This window comes from Centrocercus urophasianus, unplaced genomic scaffold (genome assembly GCF_019232065.1).
Source record: "Centrocercus urophasianus isolate 14NV4802_14NV808 unplaced genomic scaffold, USGS_Curo_1.0 seq_14, whole genome shotgun sequence".
NCBI classification, from domain to species: Eukaryota; Metazoa; Chordata; class Aves; order Galliformes; family Phasianidae; genus Centrocercus; species Centrocercus urophasianus.
In genome coordinates, this window is record NW_024884586.1 from 49,359,433 (window position 1) to 49,379,731 (window position 20,299).

Consider the following 20,299-nt stretch of genomic DNA (forward strand, 5'->3'; position numbering starts at 1 on the left):
AATCTGTGTGCCCTGTACCTGGATGAGGAGGAGAAGCAAGCCCTGCCTGTTCTGCTATTTTGATCAGCTGTTGGAGAAGTTAGCAGAGGTTTGTACGAGCCAAGCTGATGCAACAGTCCAGAACAGCTCAGGTTTACTACACACAAAAGCCATTTACACAAATTTTAAGCCATTATGCACCTCAACAAAGGCCTTCTGACATCTGCCCAGTCTGTTGTATAAATACCCATCAGCTCACTCACCTCCATTGCTCACAGCCCTGCAGCTGCAGGTTGGTGAACCTGGCCTCTCATTGCATCCTCCTCATCCCCTCCTCCATCTGCTGACACAATGCAAACATCATCATCCCTCGCTTCTGCCAAAACCACGCAGCTCTCAGCTGGGAGGCTATCAGGCAATCTAACACCCATGCATTTTAATCCTCTTCTGACACAGCACTAAGTTGTACCAGCAAGAGTGTATTTCATCTGAGCCACCCACACCTACCTGGCTGGGCTCTGGGAGCTCTACTTGGATCAAACAAGCTCTGCAGCACTTGTAGCCATGATGCTGCTCACTCTCGTCACAAACAAGGCTCAAATTCCAAGCTAAAAAAAACAAACACAAACCCTAAGATCCTCTCTTGAGCAATTTGAGGCTGCTACGTTCATTTTACTTCCACATCCAATTCAGCCTCTGCAAGCACAGGGGAAAAGGGGAAAGCAGGTGCAAGCAGCAGCTCTATGGTACCCAAATTCCACTTGTGCTCTCACAGCAACCTGCAGAGAAAAAAACTTGAGAGAAAGCTCTTCCCTTTTCCAGCACATACGGTAAGTTTACCTAAATATACATTCTTGCATTATATACCCTGCTTATATTTAGAAAAAATCAATGTAAAATAAGGAGACAGAAACAAAAGTGGAAAAGGTCTTCAGCTCGGCTTTTTTTTTTTTTTTTCCTTTTAAAATGTCTCTGCAGATTGCTGTGAAAATATGAATGGAATCCAAGAACTGGGAGGCTCACTTAGAAAAGTGAAGAAAAAACAACAGGTTTTTATATAGGAGATTGCAACCAGTGAAGGAGAAGCCCCAGGTGTGTTACCTTCCCACTGCAGAAGCAGTGAACAAATCAAGGGCCCTGCACAGCCCCACAGCCTCAGGCACCTCCAGGGATGGGGCACCCACAGCTCTGGGCAGCAGTGCCAGGGCCTCACTGTCCCCTGGTTGAAGAGTTTCCTCTTCACGCCTACCTTCAAGCTCCCCTCTTAATTTAAAGTCACAACACCTCATTTAAAGTCACAACACCTCATCCTAGCACTATCAGACCATACTGAAGGTTACTCTTCTGTATATAAGCTGCTTTTAGGTACTGGAAGGCTGCAATGAGGTCACCTCACAGCCTTCTCTTCTCCAGGCTGAATACCCCCAGCTCCCTCAGCCTGTCTTTGTAGGAGAGGTACTGCAGCCATCTGAGCATCTTCCTGCCATTTGCTGGACCTGCTCCAACAGCTCCACATCCCTGCCATGCTGGGGGCCCTGCACAACTCAAGGAATCCCTCAAGAAGCCAAGGAGCTCTCCTGGGATATACATACCCGCGATTGCCCCAACCCAAGCACAACAGGAACAGTTCTCATTTATTGCTCGATTCCCCTAATTACAACCTAACTCAACCCTCAGCCGTTGCAGTCGGACGTGTCAGCACACTCACAGGCTTTTCCTCCAACACAAGAAGTGCTGTTCCCAACCTGCCACTCACCCCATGGGACCCACAAGCAGCGGTGCTGATGGAGCCACACAGAGGCTCTGACCCTGCAGGGCTGCTGAGCACTGCACTCTCTCCAGCAGAACCAATTAACCTTTGGCCCTCCCCACCCAACCAAGCAGTCCCACAGCCAGGCTGTGCACACCCCAGCAAGGTCACACTGCAAAGCTCCACCACAATCAAGGTCTTGCATGGAACTGGGGAGCACAGGCAATGGGGTAAAAGGAAGATGGAGCCTCAGCATAAGTGAGAGAACATGGAAGTTTTCCTATAATACGTCACCAACGTTTTCTTGCAAGGCTTTATTACGCTCATAGTAAAAGCATTAACTTCGTTCCTACTAGAATTTCTTCCCCCTATAAAGAAAATTAATCAGGCAAAGATATTTTTAGTACGAATACCATAAAAGCAACTTCACCAAGACATAAACGCGTATTTAGTGGATGACAGCAGAAGTCATCCTCTGCCAAGGCAGGTATGAGCCCAGGAGAATCCTTTTAACATTCAATTTCTGAACTGAAGCATGTGCCTGCAGTCCCCTACCCTGCTGCAAGAAGAACAAAGGAAAAGGAAATGACTAATCAAAGCAACAGCGCATTAATACATTTTGGTATGTGGAAAGGGAAAATTGTAGTGCTTATTTTTAACGTTCCCAACAGGAGAATGCACTTCCATACGTATGCCAGCCACCACGTAGCCTCAGCAGCTCAAAGGAGGGGGGGAAAAAAAAAAAGAGACTGAGTCTAGGCAAAGAGTTACGTGTTTTCTTCCATCTCCCTCCAAGCAGCCCGAGGCTTTGCATGTATATATGCACAGAACATACAACTTTCATCCTGCGCTCCCTGCACTCTGTGCCCCCACTGGAGGCTCTCAGGGGAAAACATGGGAATAGATCTGCTCAGCACAACAGGGCAGGAGCCCAAAGAACCCTTGTGATAACCCAAAATGAGAGCTTTCCAAGCCCTTCCTCAAAGGAATCAGAGCCAATTAGTGCAGTAACAGCCTGCCCTGGTCATTTATGCACTGGGATGGCACAGCACAAACACTGCTGGTCTGCTGCCTGTCTGTCCGATTGCAGTTTTTCCTCTACTTCGTAATTAAGGACTACAATTCCCCCTTCTTGCCAAGCCCCAGAAGGCTCATTGTAATAAAACCATTCTAAATGAAGCCACTGCTGTACTGTAACAGTTCAGATCCCCATAGCTCTGACACTGTTAAACGCAAAAGAAGCAGAGAAACTAACACTGAACGTTCTTGCAATGGGCTTTGCAATCACCACCCTACAGGCTGCTGGAATCCCAAAGCTTATGCAGGTCTTTATCCCGGTGTTGCAAAATGACAACCTCGGTCACTCCACCAGCAATTTTCCCATTATTTCTGTTCAGTCTGCTATACAAAGAGACTGGACCACTGACAAAAAGACAACAATGTACTTCATTAACCTTTCTGCAACTCAACGATCCCTTTGTTGAACAGCAGGGGACAAAAGGAAAAGGCACAGCAGAGAGATGCTCCATGTGAGTTCCTAGAGGGAAACACGATTGCCCTGCCTTGGAAACAGGCAACAGGTTAAAGGAGAGTTGTTAATTCATCTGGGGAAATCAAATCCTTTAAGTGATTGCAAATCCTATCTGTCTAAGATGCTTTCATGTGGTTTCTTCTCACTACCTGAAGTTTCGAGACAAGGCACAGGTTAATATCTCAGCAGCTGAGGGATTTCAGTTGTCTCTAAAGAGAAACAAGGTGTGATTGCTGCATCAAAGTTACTGTAAATGTGGCGTAGCTCTAGCTACATTAATGCATCAGGAGGCAGCAATGAAACACAACTGCTACACCTTACGCCCAGGATAAACCTTGATAATGCTCCAGCTCAAGTCCTGGTAATTCTTCAGCTCAACAGGCAAGTGAAACCAGCATTTTTCACCCTTCATAACACACAGAGCAAGTTGAAAAAAGTGGGGAAAAAAACTACCAGCACTTGAACAACCAAAGTTCACAGAATGGTAATAAGCTTTCAGACATGCCAAGAGTTTAAAACTCAGGGGGACGCAGTCAGTTCTCAACCCCACGACTTTAGAAGAGCAGGCTCAGCTTAGGCTTAGGTGATGGGAGGAACGCAGACCTGAGATACAGAAGTCAAGAGTTCCTGCAAGTTGGCAGAGGCATCTAAATAGAGGCATCATCAACACGCAGAGCACAGCTTCCAAACTAGGGGCTGCGAGTCCCCCAGCCTCGCACTGCTGCACACAGCTGGGGAAGCCCTCCATCAGCACAGCTATTTTTGCCTCCATTACTACATCCCACAGCCATGGTTGAGGAAGACACAAAACTGCAGTAGGATTCATACAACCTGGGCTGGCACTGCTTGCTCTCCCTGCTCCAAGCTCCCCCAGTGCCATACCCAGCCACCAGCTTCCTCCACTCTTACCTCGCAGGGTGGGGCTGAAGCCAGAGAACAATGCTGGCATGGGAACAAATGCATCTGTGGCCTGTTGTTAGCCATTTTTAACTGCAAGTTGGAAATATGCTTTCAGTCATCAAGGCAACGAGCAGCTCGGTGTGGCAGCAGCATTGCCTGCAGCCTTTACGTCACAGGTCCCACAGCAGCCTCCTGCTCCCAGCTCAGCCAGAGGCAAAGCAGAGCCCAGGATTGCAGGGGATGTGCTGTGACGGATACAAGAGGCCTCCAGCAGTCCTTTGCTAGCAGCAATCAGTGAGTTTTAATTCCTGGTTACATTGTTAAGAACGACACCTGCAAGGGAGGGCTGGATTTTATTACAAATTGCACGTTACATCTAAAATCAATTGCAAGATTAAGACCCTGTGCTGTATTCATAAACTCCTTCAAATACAGAGGATGGGTCAAAGCACACTGAGGACAGAATCTGTACCACAGCAGCTGATGACAGGTTTGCCACAACACTGCTGCTTTGACTTTCTGAGCCAGCAGACATCTGCACCAAAGCATCCCATCACCAAGACTCACTTCTCAGCCAGGTTAGCTGCTCCCCAGCACAGCTCTCCTTCCACACATACCCTGAAGCACGGCATTACCCAGCACAGGATAGCACTGGCACAGCTAAGCTGCTGATACTCTTAGAAAATATTAGTTAAAAGCTTCAGAATGGTTGGGGAACAAAAAGCTTTACAAGCAATCCTTACACACAGCATCAGCAGCATACAAATTACTCCAGTGTAATTCAACGTGTAAATTGCATTATAAGGTGGAACTTTCAACTCTATTTCAAAGCAATGTGAAGTTTAAGGAACTGCTGCTGAACTGGGGTGATTTCTCTACTGAGACAGTGAAGCACTGGGGTTTCTCCTTCAAGACAGGAGGCAATCCACTTATCAGAGGGTGGCACTGCAGGCTCACATCATCACCCAGCCCAAACACCTACCATGCTACTGCAGGCACCCCACTGCTACAGCTGCACCAAGACACCATTCTGTTAGCTCTCAGATCACTCCTGCACAGCAATGCATGCAAGAAGCAGCACAGCATTCCAGCACACGGTCTTAAAGATCTGCAGCAGAGCAGTCAGCTGCCCTCCAGCACCAGAGGAAAGGCTCCTCCACACCTTCCTCATGCCCTTTAATTATGGCTGAGCCATGCTGTGAAGCTCCCTTTGACCATCTTCCCCCTAAGGATGTTGATTCCATAGATGAGCAATGCTGGCATTGCTCTGAGCATTAGCATACTGTTCCCAGTACCCACACCAGTTCACTGCATGATGCAGCCTAGCACTGGGGGCTTACCAGCAAACAAGAACCACACTGCAGATGAGTTCACAGTGCATCTCCACAGGTTTGCTGATTTCCTCCACTTGTGACCATAAGGACTAAGAGTGATCACAAAGCTGCATTTCATCGTCATTATCAGAGATCTGAGCTCAAATCAATACCCCAACACCCTGGAAACGTCCCCTACAAACAGTCTCATAACACTCCAAAGCAATCAGCAGAACTGATCAGCATGCTCAGATGTGAGCTACAGCTTCCATGAACATGTAGGCTTAAGAACATGCCAGGTTGCTTTAAATAATGAAGAAAAAAAAAAACCCTAGTATGCTCAGCAAAAGAAATGCAGAGTAATTTAGGTCATTTCCTTCATGCTTCTGTGGGTTCTCGCTCTCCTTGCTTTACTGCCCCACAGTCTGCTCCTCCTTTGGCATGCAAGGATTTAATAAATATTTCACAGCAACCACACAGATGCAAACTTAATTGCCTCCAACTTTGGTTACACCCCTATTGCTGCCGCAGCCTGAAATGGAGAGGGGGGATTAAGAAATCAATTAAGAAATAGGCATGCCAGACACACAGCCATGAAATTCTTCCTTTGGAAGAATGGAGGGGGAAAAAAAAAAAAAAAGAAAAAAAACAGAGGAAACCAAGGGGCTGAGGCATGAAAACACCTCATCCAGAATTTTCATTGGCTTTTACAACTTTTGAAGCAGAACCCATCAGCTGGCACTCGGTGCATGGCTCAGCCTGCAGCCCACACAGGCAAGCTGTAATCATGCCTCAGCAACCCTCCCACCAATCCACGTGTGTAAGTGCATCAAGGAGGAGACGGGAGCCAACCTATCACCCTATAACCACCCTGTGAGCTCCCACCCATGCAGGGAAAGCCTCACGCCGTTGTGCATTTTGTACCAGGCTCTAACCCATTAAAAGCTACTTTAAACAAAAATAAATGTGTTTTTACATACACACACATGCACACTAAGCTGTAAAGAGGTTTACTAAATTTAGCACGCAACTCAATCCTAGCAGCAGCGTAGCAAGGGTTGTGGATATGGAAGTGACCTTAAAGGAAGGTAACAAGTGAGGACTGAAGGTAGTGCCTAGCAAGCAGAAATCCTAACACACTCCACAAATCCTCCCTGAAGCCTGGCAGTTTCCAAGGCTTTGAGATACTGCCTCTGTCCCTCTTTTGGGCAATGCTTGTCATTGGCAAGGACACTTTCCCAGCAAACATTGGGCCAAGAACTCTTCTCCGGTCAGTCTGAATATGGAGAAGTGAAGCTCTGGTGGATCTTTGCCATACAAAATGAGGCAGCATGGGTAATATTGAAAAAGCAGCAGTTTTTAATCAATTCATCTCAGTGTAAGCTGCACATACTCCTGACAGGTATTTACCCAAGCAAAGGTCAGTAGGTGTGAGCTGGGATACAACGTTCACTCATGTGCTCCATTTGCTAGCAGCTTCCCAACATCACCACCACAGACACCTCCTGGTCAGGGAGGAGAATGGGCTGAGCCCTCCTCCCTGGGTTTAATGAGGCAGAGAAGTTCCCTTCCAGCCTCAGGAGGAAAAGCCCCTCCGCCACAGCACTGCTCAACTCAGAACTGAAAGTACCCTTTAAAGGCTGTGCGTAACCTGCTGTAATCCTTGTGCCTGCTGATGAGACCGAGAAGGGCAGAAGTGATACTGCAACATGGTCCACATCCCTGCTCACAGGGCTTCCTTCCGAAAATGGGACTCCACCACATGTAAAATCACAGGCACTAACCTTACTTTCCCTTCTGTTACACAGGAAGGCAGGAACCTCCAACCTCCCTGAGTGTGCCAGGGCGCTCAGACAGAGCTGCAGTGGGCAGGTTTGGGTTCCCAGCAGGAAGAAATCCACCCGACCCAGAGAGAGGAGCGCAGCTGAGTCACAGCCCTGAAATACTTCTGCCACCGGGCACTCGCCTTGAGAGCTTGGGAACTGCTCACTTCCTCCCACGAACCGGGCTGCGCCAGTTTTGGCCTCACTGAATGAAGATTTTCAACTCAGAACTCCCCAGTGAACAGGCTGAGGGGAAATAAAAATAAAAATAGTCGTAGGCAGTGGTCAGATTAAACCAGGAACAACACAGTTATCAGCTGCCTGACATTACAGGCTCTCTTATCAGTCAGTCATGATTTGTCCCAATCCTGGCACTCTCCCCAAAGAGCTGAACCTTGTGCAATAGCTTAGTCATCATCTGCCTCGACAGCTACGCACTTGCAAATGGATTACAAGTCCTTCCCAGTGCCCCTGCCAGCAGCAGTCTCCTTGCAACACCCCTCAGGGAGAGACAGCACTGGAATCGTGCATGGCACGGCCTCCACCACCAGACAGCTCAAGGAGGAGATGCTTTCATCTCCCAGGCTGAGCAGCTTCCTTCACACAGGATGCAGGCAGACCTAAGACACCTTTGCACGCAGTGGCAGGAGCAGGATGTGCTAGAATTTGCCTCAGCCCTAGAATATCCCACCTGCCATTTTAAGTCCATGTAGGAGAAAGTAACCAGGAGCAATGGAGAATGAAGCCAGCATTTCTGCTGTAAGAAATGTTTGTGGTGGGGATCAGAATCTGGATGTAAGAGAATGAGGAGCCCAAAATAACCAGGCTGGGTTGATATTGCTGTAGCTGTGACACAGCTCAGTGAGAGGTTACAGACACCGGACCGAGGGACTTCCCCTCTGCAGGATGGGAGCTGGATCACGTTTGGAAGCATCGTGAATCATGGGCATAAATACACCATCCTTAAAAGCCTTCAACACCCACGTAATCCCAAAGCTTCATTCTCCTGGGTCATTCGCAAACGCTGCATGAGCTGGACACCAGTCAGCCTGAGGTCAGCCATTCAATCAATACGTGTAGCCCAAAAATGAGGAGTCACGTTTTGCTGAGCAACACTAAAACACCTCCTCTGACACAGCAAAAAAGCCTTCCCTGATGCTCAACTCATCATTCAACCTGAAGAAAACCAGCAACTCTGTTCCAGATCCTCGATTCCACAGCACAGAGCTGTTTCCCTCAGAAGGGCAGCAGGTAGCAACGTGCCTGAGCTCCAGAGTCATCTGCAGCATCACCCAGCCCTGAGCAGCTCCAGCCAGCACAGTGCAGAGCAGACAGCAGGGTCAGCAGTCTGGCATAGGAAGGTGCCAGCCTGCACACTGCTTCCAGTACTGGGACCTTGCCTGAAGATAAGATCACTGTGAACGCTCGGACTTTGCAGCAGCACTTTGCCTCCACTGCTGGGAGAACCCTGTGATGTGTCACTTTGCAGAGTTCACTGTTTTGCTTGCATGGGATGTGAAAGTCCTGTGCAGCTGACAGTGAGAGCAGCAGTTTGCTGGTACCGCTGGTGGAGAACAATGCCATTTGTAATAGGGATCATTAAGGCAGGAAAATGAGTAGCTTGCCAACGCTGCTAATTTACAGACACTTTCTCTGAGTTATTATGCAGCCTCAGAGCAAGCTGAGATGAAGTTCAACTTGAAAAGTGAGAAAGCTGCTCCTCTTCCACATAAGCCTTTGAAAGACAAGGGGAACAAACTGCAGCTAATTTTGCTCAGCAAGAGGAATTTAGAGCTGTGAACGCTGATAAGCGAGGTAGGACATGAAGCACTAACAAAAACAAAGCACGTTACATAAAACAAGGGGGAGAACTGCAAAGAAAGTAGTTCTTTTGCTTGTGATTAACCCAAAAATCTCATCCTTCCTGCTCCTCCTTCCCTCCCATCCCCCAAACGCTGCACAGCAAAACCGAAGGCTCAACATTCCTGAGCTACTTCTTTGCATCACATAGAAACAATATTCTTCATATTTGTGTTAGGAAGAGCCAGAAGGAGCCTCCCAGAGCTCTCACGTACATACTTCTAACACAGACCTTTTCTCTTTTTCCCCTGTTTCAGCAGCATCTAAAAGCCTTACTAAAAATCACCTTTTCAGTTAGATGGGAAGCATTAAAAAGGATCATGAGATTTGCATTCTTCAGCACCTCGGATTAGTACAGTTTCCACAGCCGTTATTTCCCCTTCCAGCATCCCACCAAGCTGCCATTAAAGAACACCCACATTTGAGCACGTTCTGACATTTCTCATACCAACGAGGCGCCGGAGCATCCTGGCCAGAAAGACAGCAAGGCAGCAGAATTTCTGCATTCACAGGCGATCTCCATTCAATGTCGTTGTACTGACAGACACTGCACCAAGCCTGTCCTGTGCCCGGCACCTATTTTTAGGGCCTAAGCTGACCTGAGAGTGCCTCCATAAGCTCATTTATTCAAATTCACTTATTCATTCTAACATAATCTAATTAAAGAGCAGCGCTCCTGCGCACAGGCAGCAGTGTGGCAACCAAGGGAGGACAAAGCTGAGGCGCAGGCACCTCAACGGCCACGAGTTGCTCCTGCTCCTGTGTGAAAAACCTTGCAGAGGAATTGCAGATCCTGACCGCATGGGCTGCAGGCTGCAGCAGCCTGGCTCAGCACAGGCACGTATCGATGCAACCATCGCTGCTCCCACTCCAAACTAACTGGAAATAAAAGATACAATTAAGCGCCGCGGAGCAAACATCCCATTGCTCTCAGCCAATGCTCACAGCAGAAGGCACAGCATTCCCAAGTCAGAGAGCAGAGGCAACCTTCAAGAAGTGTCAACAAGTCCACATTTTATAAAACATTACTTTGAAGGCTTCACCCTGGCAAGAGCTGCTAAGTTTTCAACGCTCAGAAGCAGCCATCTCTCTGCAGCCAGCTGGAGTTGAGACTTGCAAACAGGAAAAGAATTTTCAGCTTCTACAATATAAATACATATATAGTTAAAGACATCCTGCGTTCTATCTGTTTGGCCATCTCATATAATGACAAGAGGAGAAACAGATTGTCCTGCAAGTCACAATCAGGCAGCCCTCCGATCTATCATCTGTGCAGCTGGTGCACAGTCATTGACAAGAAGTGATCTGCCTGGCACAGATTTAGCCCCTGTGTCATCAGCCCGAAATCATCACCCGAGGAACACCAGAATGTTTGGGAGCTTACGACAGGGAGCAGGCCCCCAAACCACTCCTTTTGTTAAGAATAGTCCAACCATGCTTGATTTGCCAACATAGCTGAGCGGGGTGCTTAAGAACTAAATACAAATGTATAAAACTCCCTTTCTAGTAAAAAGGTTTTGATGGGTAAAAGATTTTTATCAGGAAGGAAACAAGAAGAATATTGATGAGAGGATAGAAAGGAACATAAAGACTTTGACTCATTTACCCTATCAGAGCAAGCAGCTCTGAGGGGATACAACTGCTCCTTCTAATTGCCTCAGGGAGGGAAAACAACTGCTTAAACCAAATGGCAGTGCTAGAACAAACACAAATTATACAAACCAGCCATAAACTGCATTAGGCTGGCAGCACAGCAATTGTTCTGAGACCTACAGGAGGCTCTGGAGCAGCTTTCCTGAGGTGTCAGCGTAGACTAAACTGATCAAGTTTACCCCAAAAGCAGTTATATTACAAGCAGCACTCACAACACAGACGTTTCCTATACACTAAGAAACTAAACTTGATCTTTCTGAGGGCTTTCTTCTGCCCCCAGCCTCTCACCAGACTGCATGCTGTCTCCAGGAAGGGCCCTCCTGCTACAATATTATCTGGGATGGCACTTGCCCTGCTCACCCAGGGGATGGAACTCAGGAGCTGGAGTTCTCAACAGTCAGTGGTGAGAGACGGGTGTGCTGGCAGCAAAGGGGAAGGGATTAGGAGCAACCAAGCTCGATGCTTAAAATAAAACAAGTGCCCTCTCCTGCCACATCCTTAGGGTAAGGGTCTCAGCCAAAAGTGTATTTAAGCTACACCCACAGCCTCTGAAATCCATGCAGAATTTCAGTTCTGGAAGGATTCTGTCAATCCCAGGTTTATGGTGCCAATGCTCAAGCAATGATTAGACAATTTTGAGCCAGAATCTCAGACAGACAGAACAGATGATGCAAGGGCAGGCTGTTCTGTGGTTAACACGACAATTTGACACATACCTGATCAAGCCTTTCCCTTCCCTTTAAGGTGTTTCAGAAGCAGTCATTAGCAGACTAATTTATCCAAAGTACGGTTTTTATGACAGTGGGGTATAAAGAACCAAATTAACAACTAGCTGTATACTTCATACCCTTCTACTACTGCTATTTCTGACAGCAGGAAGCATCTTCTTGAAACTGGTTAGATAAGGAGGGGGGAAAAATATGTAACAAAAAAGGTATGTATGTAGTAACTCAAACAGAGCACCAGCGTTTGCATCCAAACCCCAACCCTTCCCCACTGCAACTACACACAAAAGTTATTTTAATCACAGCATACAGAAAGCAGCATCAGCATATGAGGCAAGAGAAAAAATATGTGGTAAAGCAAGTTGCATAGCCTGCTGGTGGACGGGAATCACAGCACAGTTATGGGAAGGAGAGCAGCGGCACTGCAAGCCTGAACCTCGCCGTGCAGCTGGGAACACAACTGAGGATCCCCTCTTACTTCCACAGCACTCCGAGCTCCTACCAGAGATTTCTGCCTTGTCATATGCGAGGAGATGTTAAATAGGACTTGTCAGCTACACCTGCTAAATGCCATATGGGCATTGTGTGGCAGAGGCGGCGATGGAGGTACTGAAAAGAAAGGGGGAAAGAGGATTTTAAGTAGAGAACGACTACAGTGAAGTATCAGCTCATCGCAGAAGCCAACAGTGGGAGAGACACTCTTCTTTCAGTTCTTCCACTCGTGACCGTACGCAGCACAGCCTTTCACACGGGCTGCCAATCGATCAGACTGAAAGCAGCATCGGGCACCGCTTAACACAAAAAGATACCAGACCGTGCTATTCTTAACGATGTACATTTAATTAAAATAAGGAGCGGGCTGGAATTAGCTGGGCCAAAGCACAAGGCCTTAGATGGAGCTTCATTCATGAGAAATTGGCCCCTCGGACCCGCCGGGGGGGTTCGGCACCCCAACCCCATAAAACACCCTCGATAAACGCCGTGCTGCCTCCACCCCGCCACGCAGGGCTGGGCGCACGTTGTGACGAGGGGAAAAGCCTTCCTCCCCTCGCAGCGACGAACGCTCCGTATCGCCCTTTTCACTTCCACAGGACGGCCGCTTTAAGGTTACTACAGACAGACAGACACACACACACACACACACAGACAGCCGGCTCCCCCCCCCCCCCCCCCCCCCGCCCCCCCCCCCCCCCCCCGCCCTCATTCCCTCCCTTCCAGCCCCGCTGCCCCACGAGGCCGCTGCTGGGAAGCCGCCGACGGAGGCCTGGGCCCGGCCTCCCCGCTCGCACCTGCCCCGAGCCCGGCCGGGCCTGAACCAAGCGCCCCGCAGGTCGCACCGGGACCGCATCGCTCCCCGCACGGCCGGGCCGGGCCTACCGTGCTCCAGGGCGGGACTCACCGGGCTGCGGGGCCGGAGTGCAGGAGCCGGGCTGGTGCCTGCGCGGCGCTGGCTGGCAGGAAGGGAGCGGGCGGGCGGGGAAGGAGGAGGAGGAGGAGGAGGCGGTGCCGCACGTCCCCAGCACCCACCCGCCTCCCTCCCGTTAAAGGAGCGGAGCTGCCTCTCCTCGAGCCCTGCGCAGGGAACACCCCGGGAAGGCCGGGATATAGGGCTGCACTGAGCTTTTTACAGCGAGACTGAGGCAGGAGGAGCCCTGACAGCCTCGGACCTCGCATGCGGATGACACGTTGCGGAGCTTCTTAGCTCTGGTTTGTTCACCCGTTGCCCGTACATTTCCCTTATTTGATTTAAAACTCTCAGATCTGCAGCCTGAATCTCCCGAGAAGCAGCCCAGCGTGCTCAAAGGACGGGATGCATTCATTGAATCATGGAATCATAGAATCGACCAGGTTGGAAAAGATATTAAAGATCATTGAGTCCAATCATGACCTACCCGCAGAATCACAGAATGGCCTGGGTTGGAAGGGACCTCAAGGATCACGAAGCTCCAACCCCCCTGTGCCATGCAGGGCCACCAACCTCCACATTTCACAGCAGTCCAGGCTGCCCAGGGCCCCATCCAACCTGGCCTTGAACACCTCCAGGGATGGACGGGGCATCACAGCCTCTCTGGGCAGCTGTTCCAGCACCTCACCACTCTTATAGCACACAACTTCCCCCTGACATCCAACCTCCATCTGCCCCCCCTCAACTTCAAACCATTTCCCCTTGACCTGTTGTTATGGTTTCCAACTGAAAGAGAAGAGATTTAGAGTGGATAGGTTTTCTATAATAAGGGCAGTGAAGCACTGGCACAGGTTGCCCAGAGAGGTGGTGGATGGCCCTGGAGACATTCAAGGTCAGTCTGGATGGGGCTCTGAGCACCTGATGGAGCTGTGGGTGTCCACACAGGGGAATAGGATCAGATAGCCTTGAAGGGTCCTTTCCAACTCATAATGATACTATGATTTTATGGAATGATGGGTTGTGTTGGTGCTGCAATCTAAAAGAGTTTAAACACATTTTGGGTTTGGCCTGTGAAAACTGTGGCTTTTCCCTCACTCCAACATGTGCCACTCCTGGATTTCTTTCACTTCCAACACCACAACCCCAAACATTAACAGGAAAATAGCAGCCTTGTCAAGTGAAGGTTGAAGGCAAGGCCTCACTACTCAGCACGGTGCAAGCTGCAGTGGCAGCACAGTGCAGAACCACATGCTTCAGGTGCAGGAGGTAGTTTTGTATCATTTCCCTTTGTTTTCAGCAACTCGAAGGCAGCAGCAATGCCAGCATGAGAATGTTGTGTACCATTGCCCAACACATGAGGCAGTCACCCATCAGATTATTGCAAAACCCACCACAGAGCGACCGCAGTGCAGATCAGCAGCAGTGCCACATGCCCCAGCTGCAGGGAGAAGATAATGCAAACGGTGCTGAAATCCCAGCAGCATTGGGGAGAAAGAAAAGTGTTTGAAGTGCCTCAAGTCTTCGTTTGTGTTGGGATTTTTGCATTCTCAGATGGCAGACCTATGGGCTCGGGGATGATGCGGGGGGAAGACAACTGCAGGGCTAAGGCAGGGAAACTGATTATTGCTAATGTAGCGTTTTGTAGGAGAGAAGGAGAGATCCTTATCAATGCCAGGAACAAGTCTCAACACCTCACTGATTCAGCCTCTCTTTCCTGGCTAGGGAAAAACAACGATGACCAAATTTTCTTTTTGCCTCTGCTTATTTGCATTCATTTTCTTTTCATTTACAAGCGCAAATCCCTACAATCAGTTGGAGCTGGAAGGTAATATATCACATGCCTGTGTACCAAAAAGATTTCAAATTCTGCTAAAGAAAGTCACAGAAATTGCTAAGAACTTTGTTTATGGGTGCCCCATCCCTGGAGGTGCCTATTGCCAGGCTGGATGGGGCAGCCTGATCTGGTAGGGGGCAACAAGCCCACAGCAGGGGGTTCGGGGGTTGAGGTCCCTTCCAACCCAAGGTATTCTGTGATTCTATGGTAATTAGCTTTTCCTCCAGAAGAATTCTCAATCTTAAGGCAAAAGCAACAGCATTAGCTCAAAGAGCTCACTGCAAAGGAAAGAGTATTTTATGCGACTCCTTGGGTCATCAGGGCTGGGCCGCAGGGGTAGAATTTAATTTCTAATCTGGAGTTTTCAAGCCTTCGTTATCAGATATAGCTAAAGAGATCACAGGGAGGCTGGGCAGAAAAGCAGCTTTCCAAACAACACAAGATTAACCTTTGAATTAACATCAGGAATACTGCTTCAAAGGGAATTTAAAATATTCCTCCTCTTTCTGACTCTTTCTCGGTAGCATCGTAGCAGAAGATGAACTTTTAAGAGCTGGTGATCATTAAGCAAAGCAAGTGAAGGAATGTGACAGAGAAAACTTCTATTGCTGTAAAACACCTCAGGTGCTGTATTCCAGAAATGGTTCACATATTTTCTTTCATTGATCAGTCAGCTTTTCCAGTTATTATTCATGCTGTTCCACATTGATCTATCGTGGCTTTTTGAATTCTTACCCTTCATCAGTACCTAAGGAATTATTAATATATTATTAATATATAAATAAAATATAAATATATAATTATAATATATTAAAAATAAATATAAAATAATAGTTATAGTAATAAATCTAATGTTAGCAACAGAAAAGTTCTGCTCTTCCTAAGCACAGAACTATTAACTCACCTGAAATGCATCAGAAGCAAAGGGACACAGATGCACAAGAGGTGTCCCATGCCACTTATTTGGGACAGCATGACCACACATACTGGAAGAAAGAGGACTGTAAACATAGCTGGGGATAAATGTGAGCACATCTTAATGCCAATACAAGAAACTCAAAGGATCTGATGTGATTTGGGATCTGAGGCACCCGGCTTCAGACCATCCCCAGCACATGGCCATCTGGGTTCCTAATATTCCCAGAAACATTACTGAGCCCTGTCAGATGTTCTGAGCACAGACAGATATCAGCAGAGCTGCTCTTGTATTACTGGCTTGGGCAAACGCTCACTGAAGGCAGTCCAAAGCAATTAAAGCATTTAATTATTTCTGTCAAGCCACAGATAAGAGGACTGAAGAAAAAGGAAAAAAAGAGGAGGGCCACAAAAATGATCCCAGGGATGGAGCACCTCCCTACGAGGACAGGCTGAGAGCTGAGGCTGCACAGCCTGGCAGAGGGAAGGCACTGGGGAGACGTGAGAGCGGCCTTTGGGTTTCTGTAGGGGGCTGTAAGAAAGGGGACGGACTCTCAGAGGATAATGGGAAATGGTTTCAAAATGAAGAGGGGAGATTTAGACTGGGTATAAGGAAAAGGTTTCTTACAATAAAGGTAATGAGGCAGTGGAGCAGGTTGCCCAAAGAGGTGGTGGGTGCTCTGCCTCCATCTTCAAGGTCAGGCTGGACAGGGCTCTGGCAGAGGAGTTGGTCAGGGTGGTCTTTAAAGATTTCTTCCAACTCAAATGATTCTATGATCAAAGATCGCAAGTGAGAAAGAGCAGGATCCAAATGGGAGTGAGGCTGCACTGTGCATGATTCCAGCTGGGCTCCTGTTTGCTTGGAACAGCAATGGAGATGCAATGCTCTGCAGCATTGCAGAGCCACACGTGCATGGCTTCATTACAGCTGAGCTAACAATGGTGCTGGGCAGCCTGCAGCAGAAGGGGCAGAGCGACAGAAACACGTCTATGTTAACAGCTAATTATGAGCATTGAGGCCCAAAAAGGTCGGAGGGAGGGTCGGAGTGTCTGCTGACATCTGGCAGTGCTTTGGGGAAGTCTGGTTCCTCCCGAGGTCCTTGTTGACTCAAGCATGCTGATTTGCTTGCTGCTAATCGGAGGAAGTGGTAACCAGGACTGACTAATCACTGAGCTGCACGCCCCGAGGACTCCTTCCATGTCAGCCACTGCATCTTGCTGAGCTGCCAGACAGCACTGTTCTATGGGGATTTCAGCAACCCATCAGCACTCTTTGCAGTGTTTGCATACAGCGAAGGCATTGCAGGTTGTGCTCTAATTCCTGCAGAACTTGCACCAAAGATGCCACGGGTCCCAGCCCCAATTGCTCAAGTCTTCAGTGCTGCTGTGATCCCTGCAAACTAAATTCAAAGAGCTCTGTTAGCACCTGCTACATGCACACCTCTGCTTTTCTGTGCAAACACGCATGACTGCTGTTACTATATTATTTCTCCAGACAGGGCTTAAAGGATCAGTATTTAATTGGAGGAGTAAGTTCAGGGTTTGAGACACGATGCTTGCATTAGAGCCATTTGTCACAAAACTTGGAGGGAAGCATCAGCAGTCAGATGATCCATTGCACGCTCACCTCATTTAAATGCAATTCAATCTACACAGAGCATTTGGCACAATATTTAGGGAGATGACTTAACAAAAGGCATTTCTGCAACCAGGTGTCTGATATATCCATGTGTGAGCTGCCCAAGAAAGCCTGTAGCCATTAATTGCTAGGTAGCAATTAAGGTGTCAGTGAATGTTTAAGGCTCCCATTTGCCTTTTCTAGCCATTTTCAAGGCAGCATAGAAAATAAAAATAGAGCAAAGTGCTTTCTTTTCCTCCACTCTGCAGTCCAAGTGTGAACCGTTCAGAGCGCGGCTGGGCAGGGAGAAGTGGATTTCTATGCAAACAACATACAGAAAGCCCTCGTTTAATCACTTGCTTTAGGCAAATAGGACAATTAAGTGCAGCTAACTGTATGGTTTTAAAGTCACCATTCAGTCCCTCAGCTGAGACAGATGGCTTTTTCTGATGTCGCTTCCTCTGGCATTCAGTGGAGGGTTTGGCAATCCTTTCCGGGTTCGGTTCTCAGCAACTCTCTGACATGGGAGTAGGCAGGGCTTTCATTGCAGACAATGTTCTGCAGAAGGCAGAAGAATGGCTCTTTTCCAGCCAGTTCACCCCTCTTCCCTTTGGCAGAAGGAGATTTCTTCCCTGGGCCCAGAAGCCAACGCATACCCAGCACTGACCTCACGTCAGTCCCTACCAGGGATATGGGAGATGTGCAGAAATGCTGAAAGCAAACCTGTGCTTGCAGAGGGCCCAATCCCCTGCCACTGGCATTGGCAGGGAGTAAGGGATATAAGTAAAAAGTTCTTTATGATAAGGGTAGTGAGGCACTGGCACAGGTTGCCTGGAGGGGTGATGGATGCCTCGTCCTGGAGACATTCAAGATCAGGCAGGATGGGCCTCTGAGCACCAGATGAAGATGTAGGTGTTCCTGTTCACTGTGGGGGATTTGGACTAGATGGCCTTGAAGGGCCCCTTCCACCCCAAACAACTCCATGATTCTATGAAGGAGAGAAGCTCAGGCTGCCTGGGACAAGGCAGAGGCCTCACCACTGGGCTGACACAGGGCTGGACAGGCAGCACTGGGTGATACTTTACACTGGGTGATACTTTACAGCCATCCTTCCCATCATCCAGTGATCCCATAAAATTAAACCAGACTCTGCCCCAACTTCTAGGCCTTGTGACTGCACTCCTGTAAGAGGGTCACTCCCAGCTGACACAGAGCAAGCCACTAAATGTCAAATCCAGTGGATCTGATTCTGTTCCTCTTTACACCGTCACAGCCCAGTGATGACACACTTTAATTACTCACAATTAAATGTCAAATTACTCACCATTACTCATGTTGCTTTCTCTCCTTCCCTGAAATAAATGTAACATCTACTCTCCCCTTCACAACAAGCCTGGTCCTGCTGCTGGTACCAACATGGAGAGCAGTGGGACATAACTTGCACTTAATAAATGGCTTTTCTTGGAAGGTGCTCTTGCTCTCAGCTGCTTTTTTGTCTTCCTCAGAAGCACGGCTTTGATGGTGCAGGCAGTGAGGGCACCAGCAGATACAAGCTGCACCTGAGACACTCTGCTCCTCATAGACAATTACAGCTACAGAAACTTAGCAGGAAGATCAGGTGAGCAGAAAGCAGAATGCTGCCAGCCATGGGCTTTTCATTCCCAAAGTGGTTCCTGAAAAAGATAAGATAAAGCCCAACCAGATTAACTACCTTCAGAGCAAGCAGCAAGACATTTAAGGGGTGCTAGAATAGGTGGCCAATAAGAGCATTAATGAATAGAACAGGTAGAGACTCCTTACTGACTTGCCCCATGCCCCTTCCAGCTTTTTGGAAATCTCCTGTGAATAGTACCACCCCATAACCAGATCGTGGCATCCAGATAATGCTGTGTGCAATGGAAACATTTAAGAGACAAATACACTGCTGGGAGTAGCAGCTCTGCAGAGCTATCTTCTTGATCCAAGGAGGAATTGGGCTGATTTTGGGTGGTGCTGTGTGGAGCCAGGAGTTGGATTCTGTGTTCCTTATGGGCAGCCCCTTCCCATTTGGGATATTCTATGACCATACAAAGAACGATACTGAATTGCTCTTCAAAAAATGAACCCCACTCATCTCCAAGGGCTTCTGCTTGTCACTGCTGGTGTTAGCAAAGCATCACGGCATTAGACTGATGAGAGAATTAGTAGCACAGCTGTGTTAGCACCAGAGGAACACCACAGCCACCACAACGCTCCCAGTTCCCAGTCTGAGCACAACTACAGCATTCATGGGCCGGGAGAGCAACACAGTCCTGCAGTGCTATCTGCAACCACCAGGGAGCCCTTAGGGGACACTGCAGTTTTAGCCATCGTGAACTGGTGCAAGCCAGCTTTACCGTCCCCTGTAGTCCAAGTGCAACTTCAGAGTCCCCTCCTTGCTCTGTCTCCTGTGTAAAGCACACGAACTCACTTGAGGCTGAATTTCACAGAATCATGGAAGTTGGAGTGAGAGGAATTTGGCACCTGCGAACCATCAGGGAAAGACAAGTCCCAAAAATGCCATAGAACCAGCTCAGCAGGCTGCACCAAGGAGACAAGGATGCTCATCAGTCACATACACTCTACTCTGTAGCTATAGGATGCAAACCTCATCTTTCACTGCCTTGGGGCAGTGAGAAGAACCTGACAGCACCACCTAAAGCCCTTCTACGTGGGCTGAGGCTGCCCTGACAGTGAGGTGCTGCAAGACCAGCTGTACCCTATTACACCTGATGAAGCAGGTGGGCGAAGCTAAAGGCCTGCTGTACTTGCTCACTAAAAAGCCACAGCAAAAGGTGAGGCTTTATGTTTGCATGCTCTCCCTTCTCACCTCTGGCTCCTTGCTCATCCACAACCCTATGAAAAGGCTTAGGCTGTGCCTGTATCCTGATGGGGAGCACCAGGCAGATCCCCAATTTCTCCAGCACATCCCCAAGGTGAAAATTATCTACCAGCCTGCTTGCAAAGAGTAAAAA

At 48.4% G+C, this 20,299-nt stretch overlaps 1 protein-coding gene across 6 annotated transcripts in view; it reads right to left on the minus strand.

The window, feature by feature from the left end:
- KTN1 (kinectin 1) overlaps positions 1-13,003 on the minus strand; it is a 70,083-nt gene extending 57,080 nt beyond the window's left edge. For 4 of the 6 annotated variants that reach the window (XM_042813435.1, XM_042813434.1, XM_042813433.1 and 1 more), the window contains exon 1: positions 12,934-13,003. The gene's annotated coding sequence lies outside the window, so the exon portion shown is untranslated. Of the gene's footprint in view, positions 1-486; positions 584-12,911 lie in introns of those variants that run through there. The other 2 variants (XM_042813432.1, XM_042813431.1) reach the window with 2 other exon arrangements.
- Positions 13,004-20,299: the final 7,296 nt, after the last annotated feature.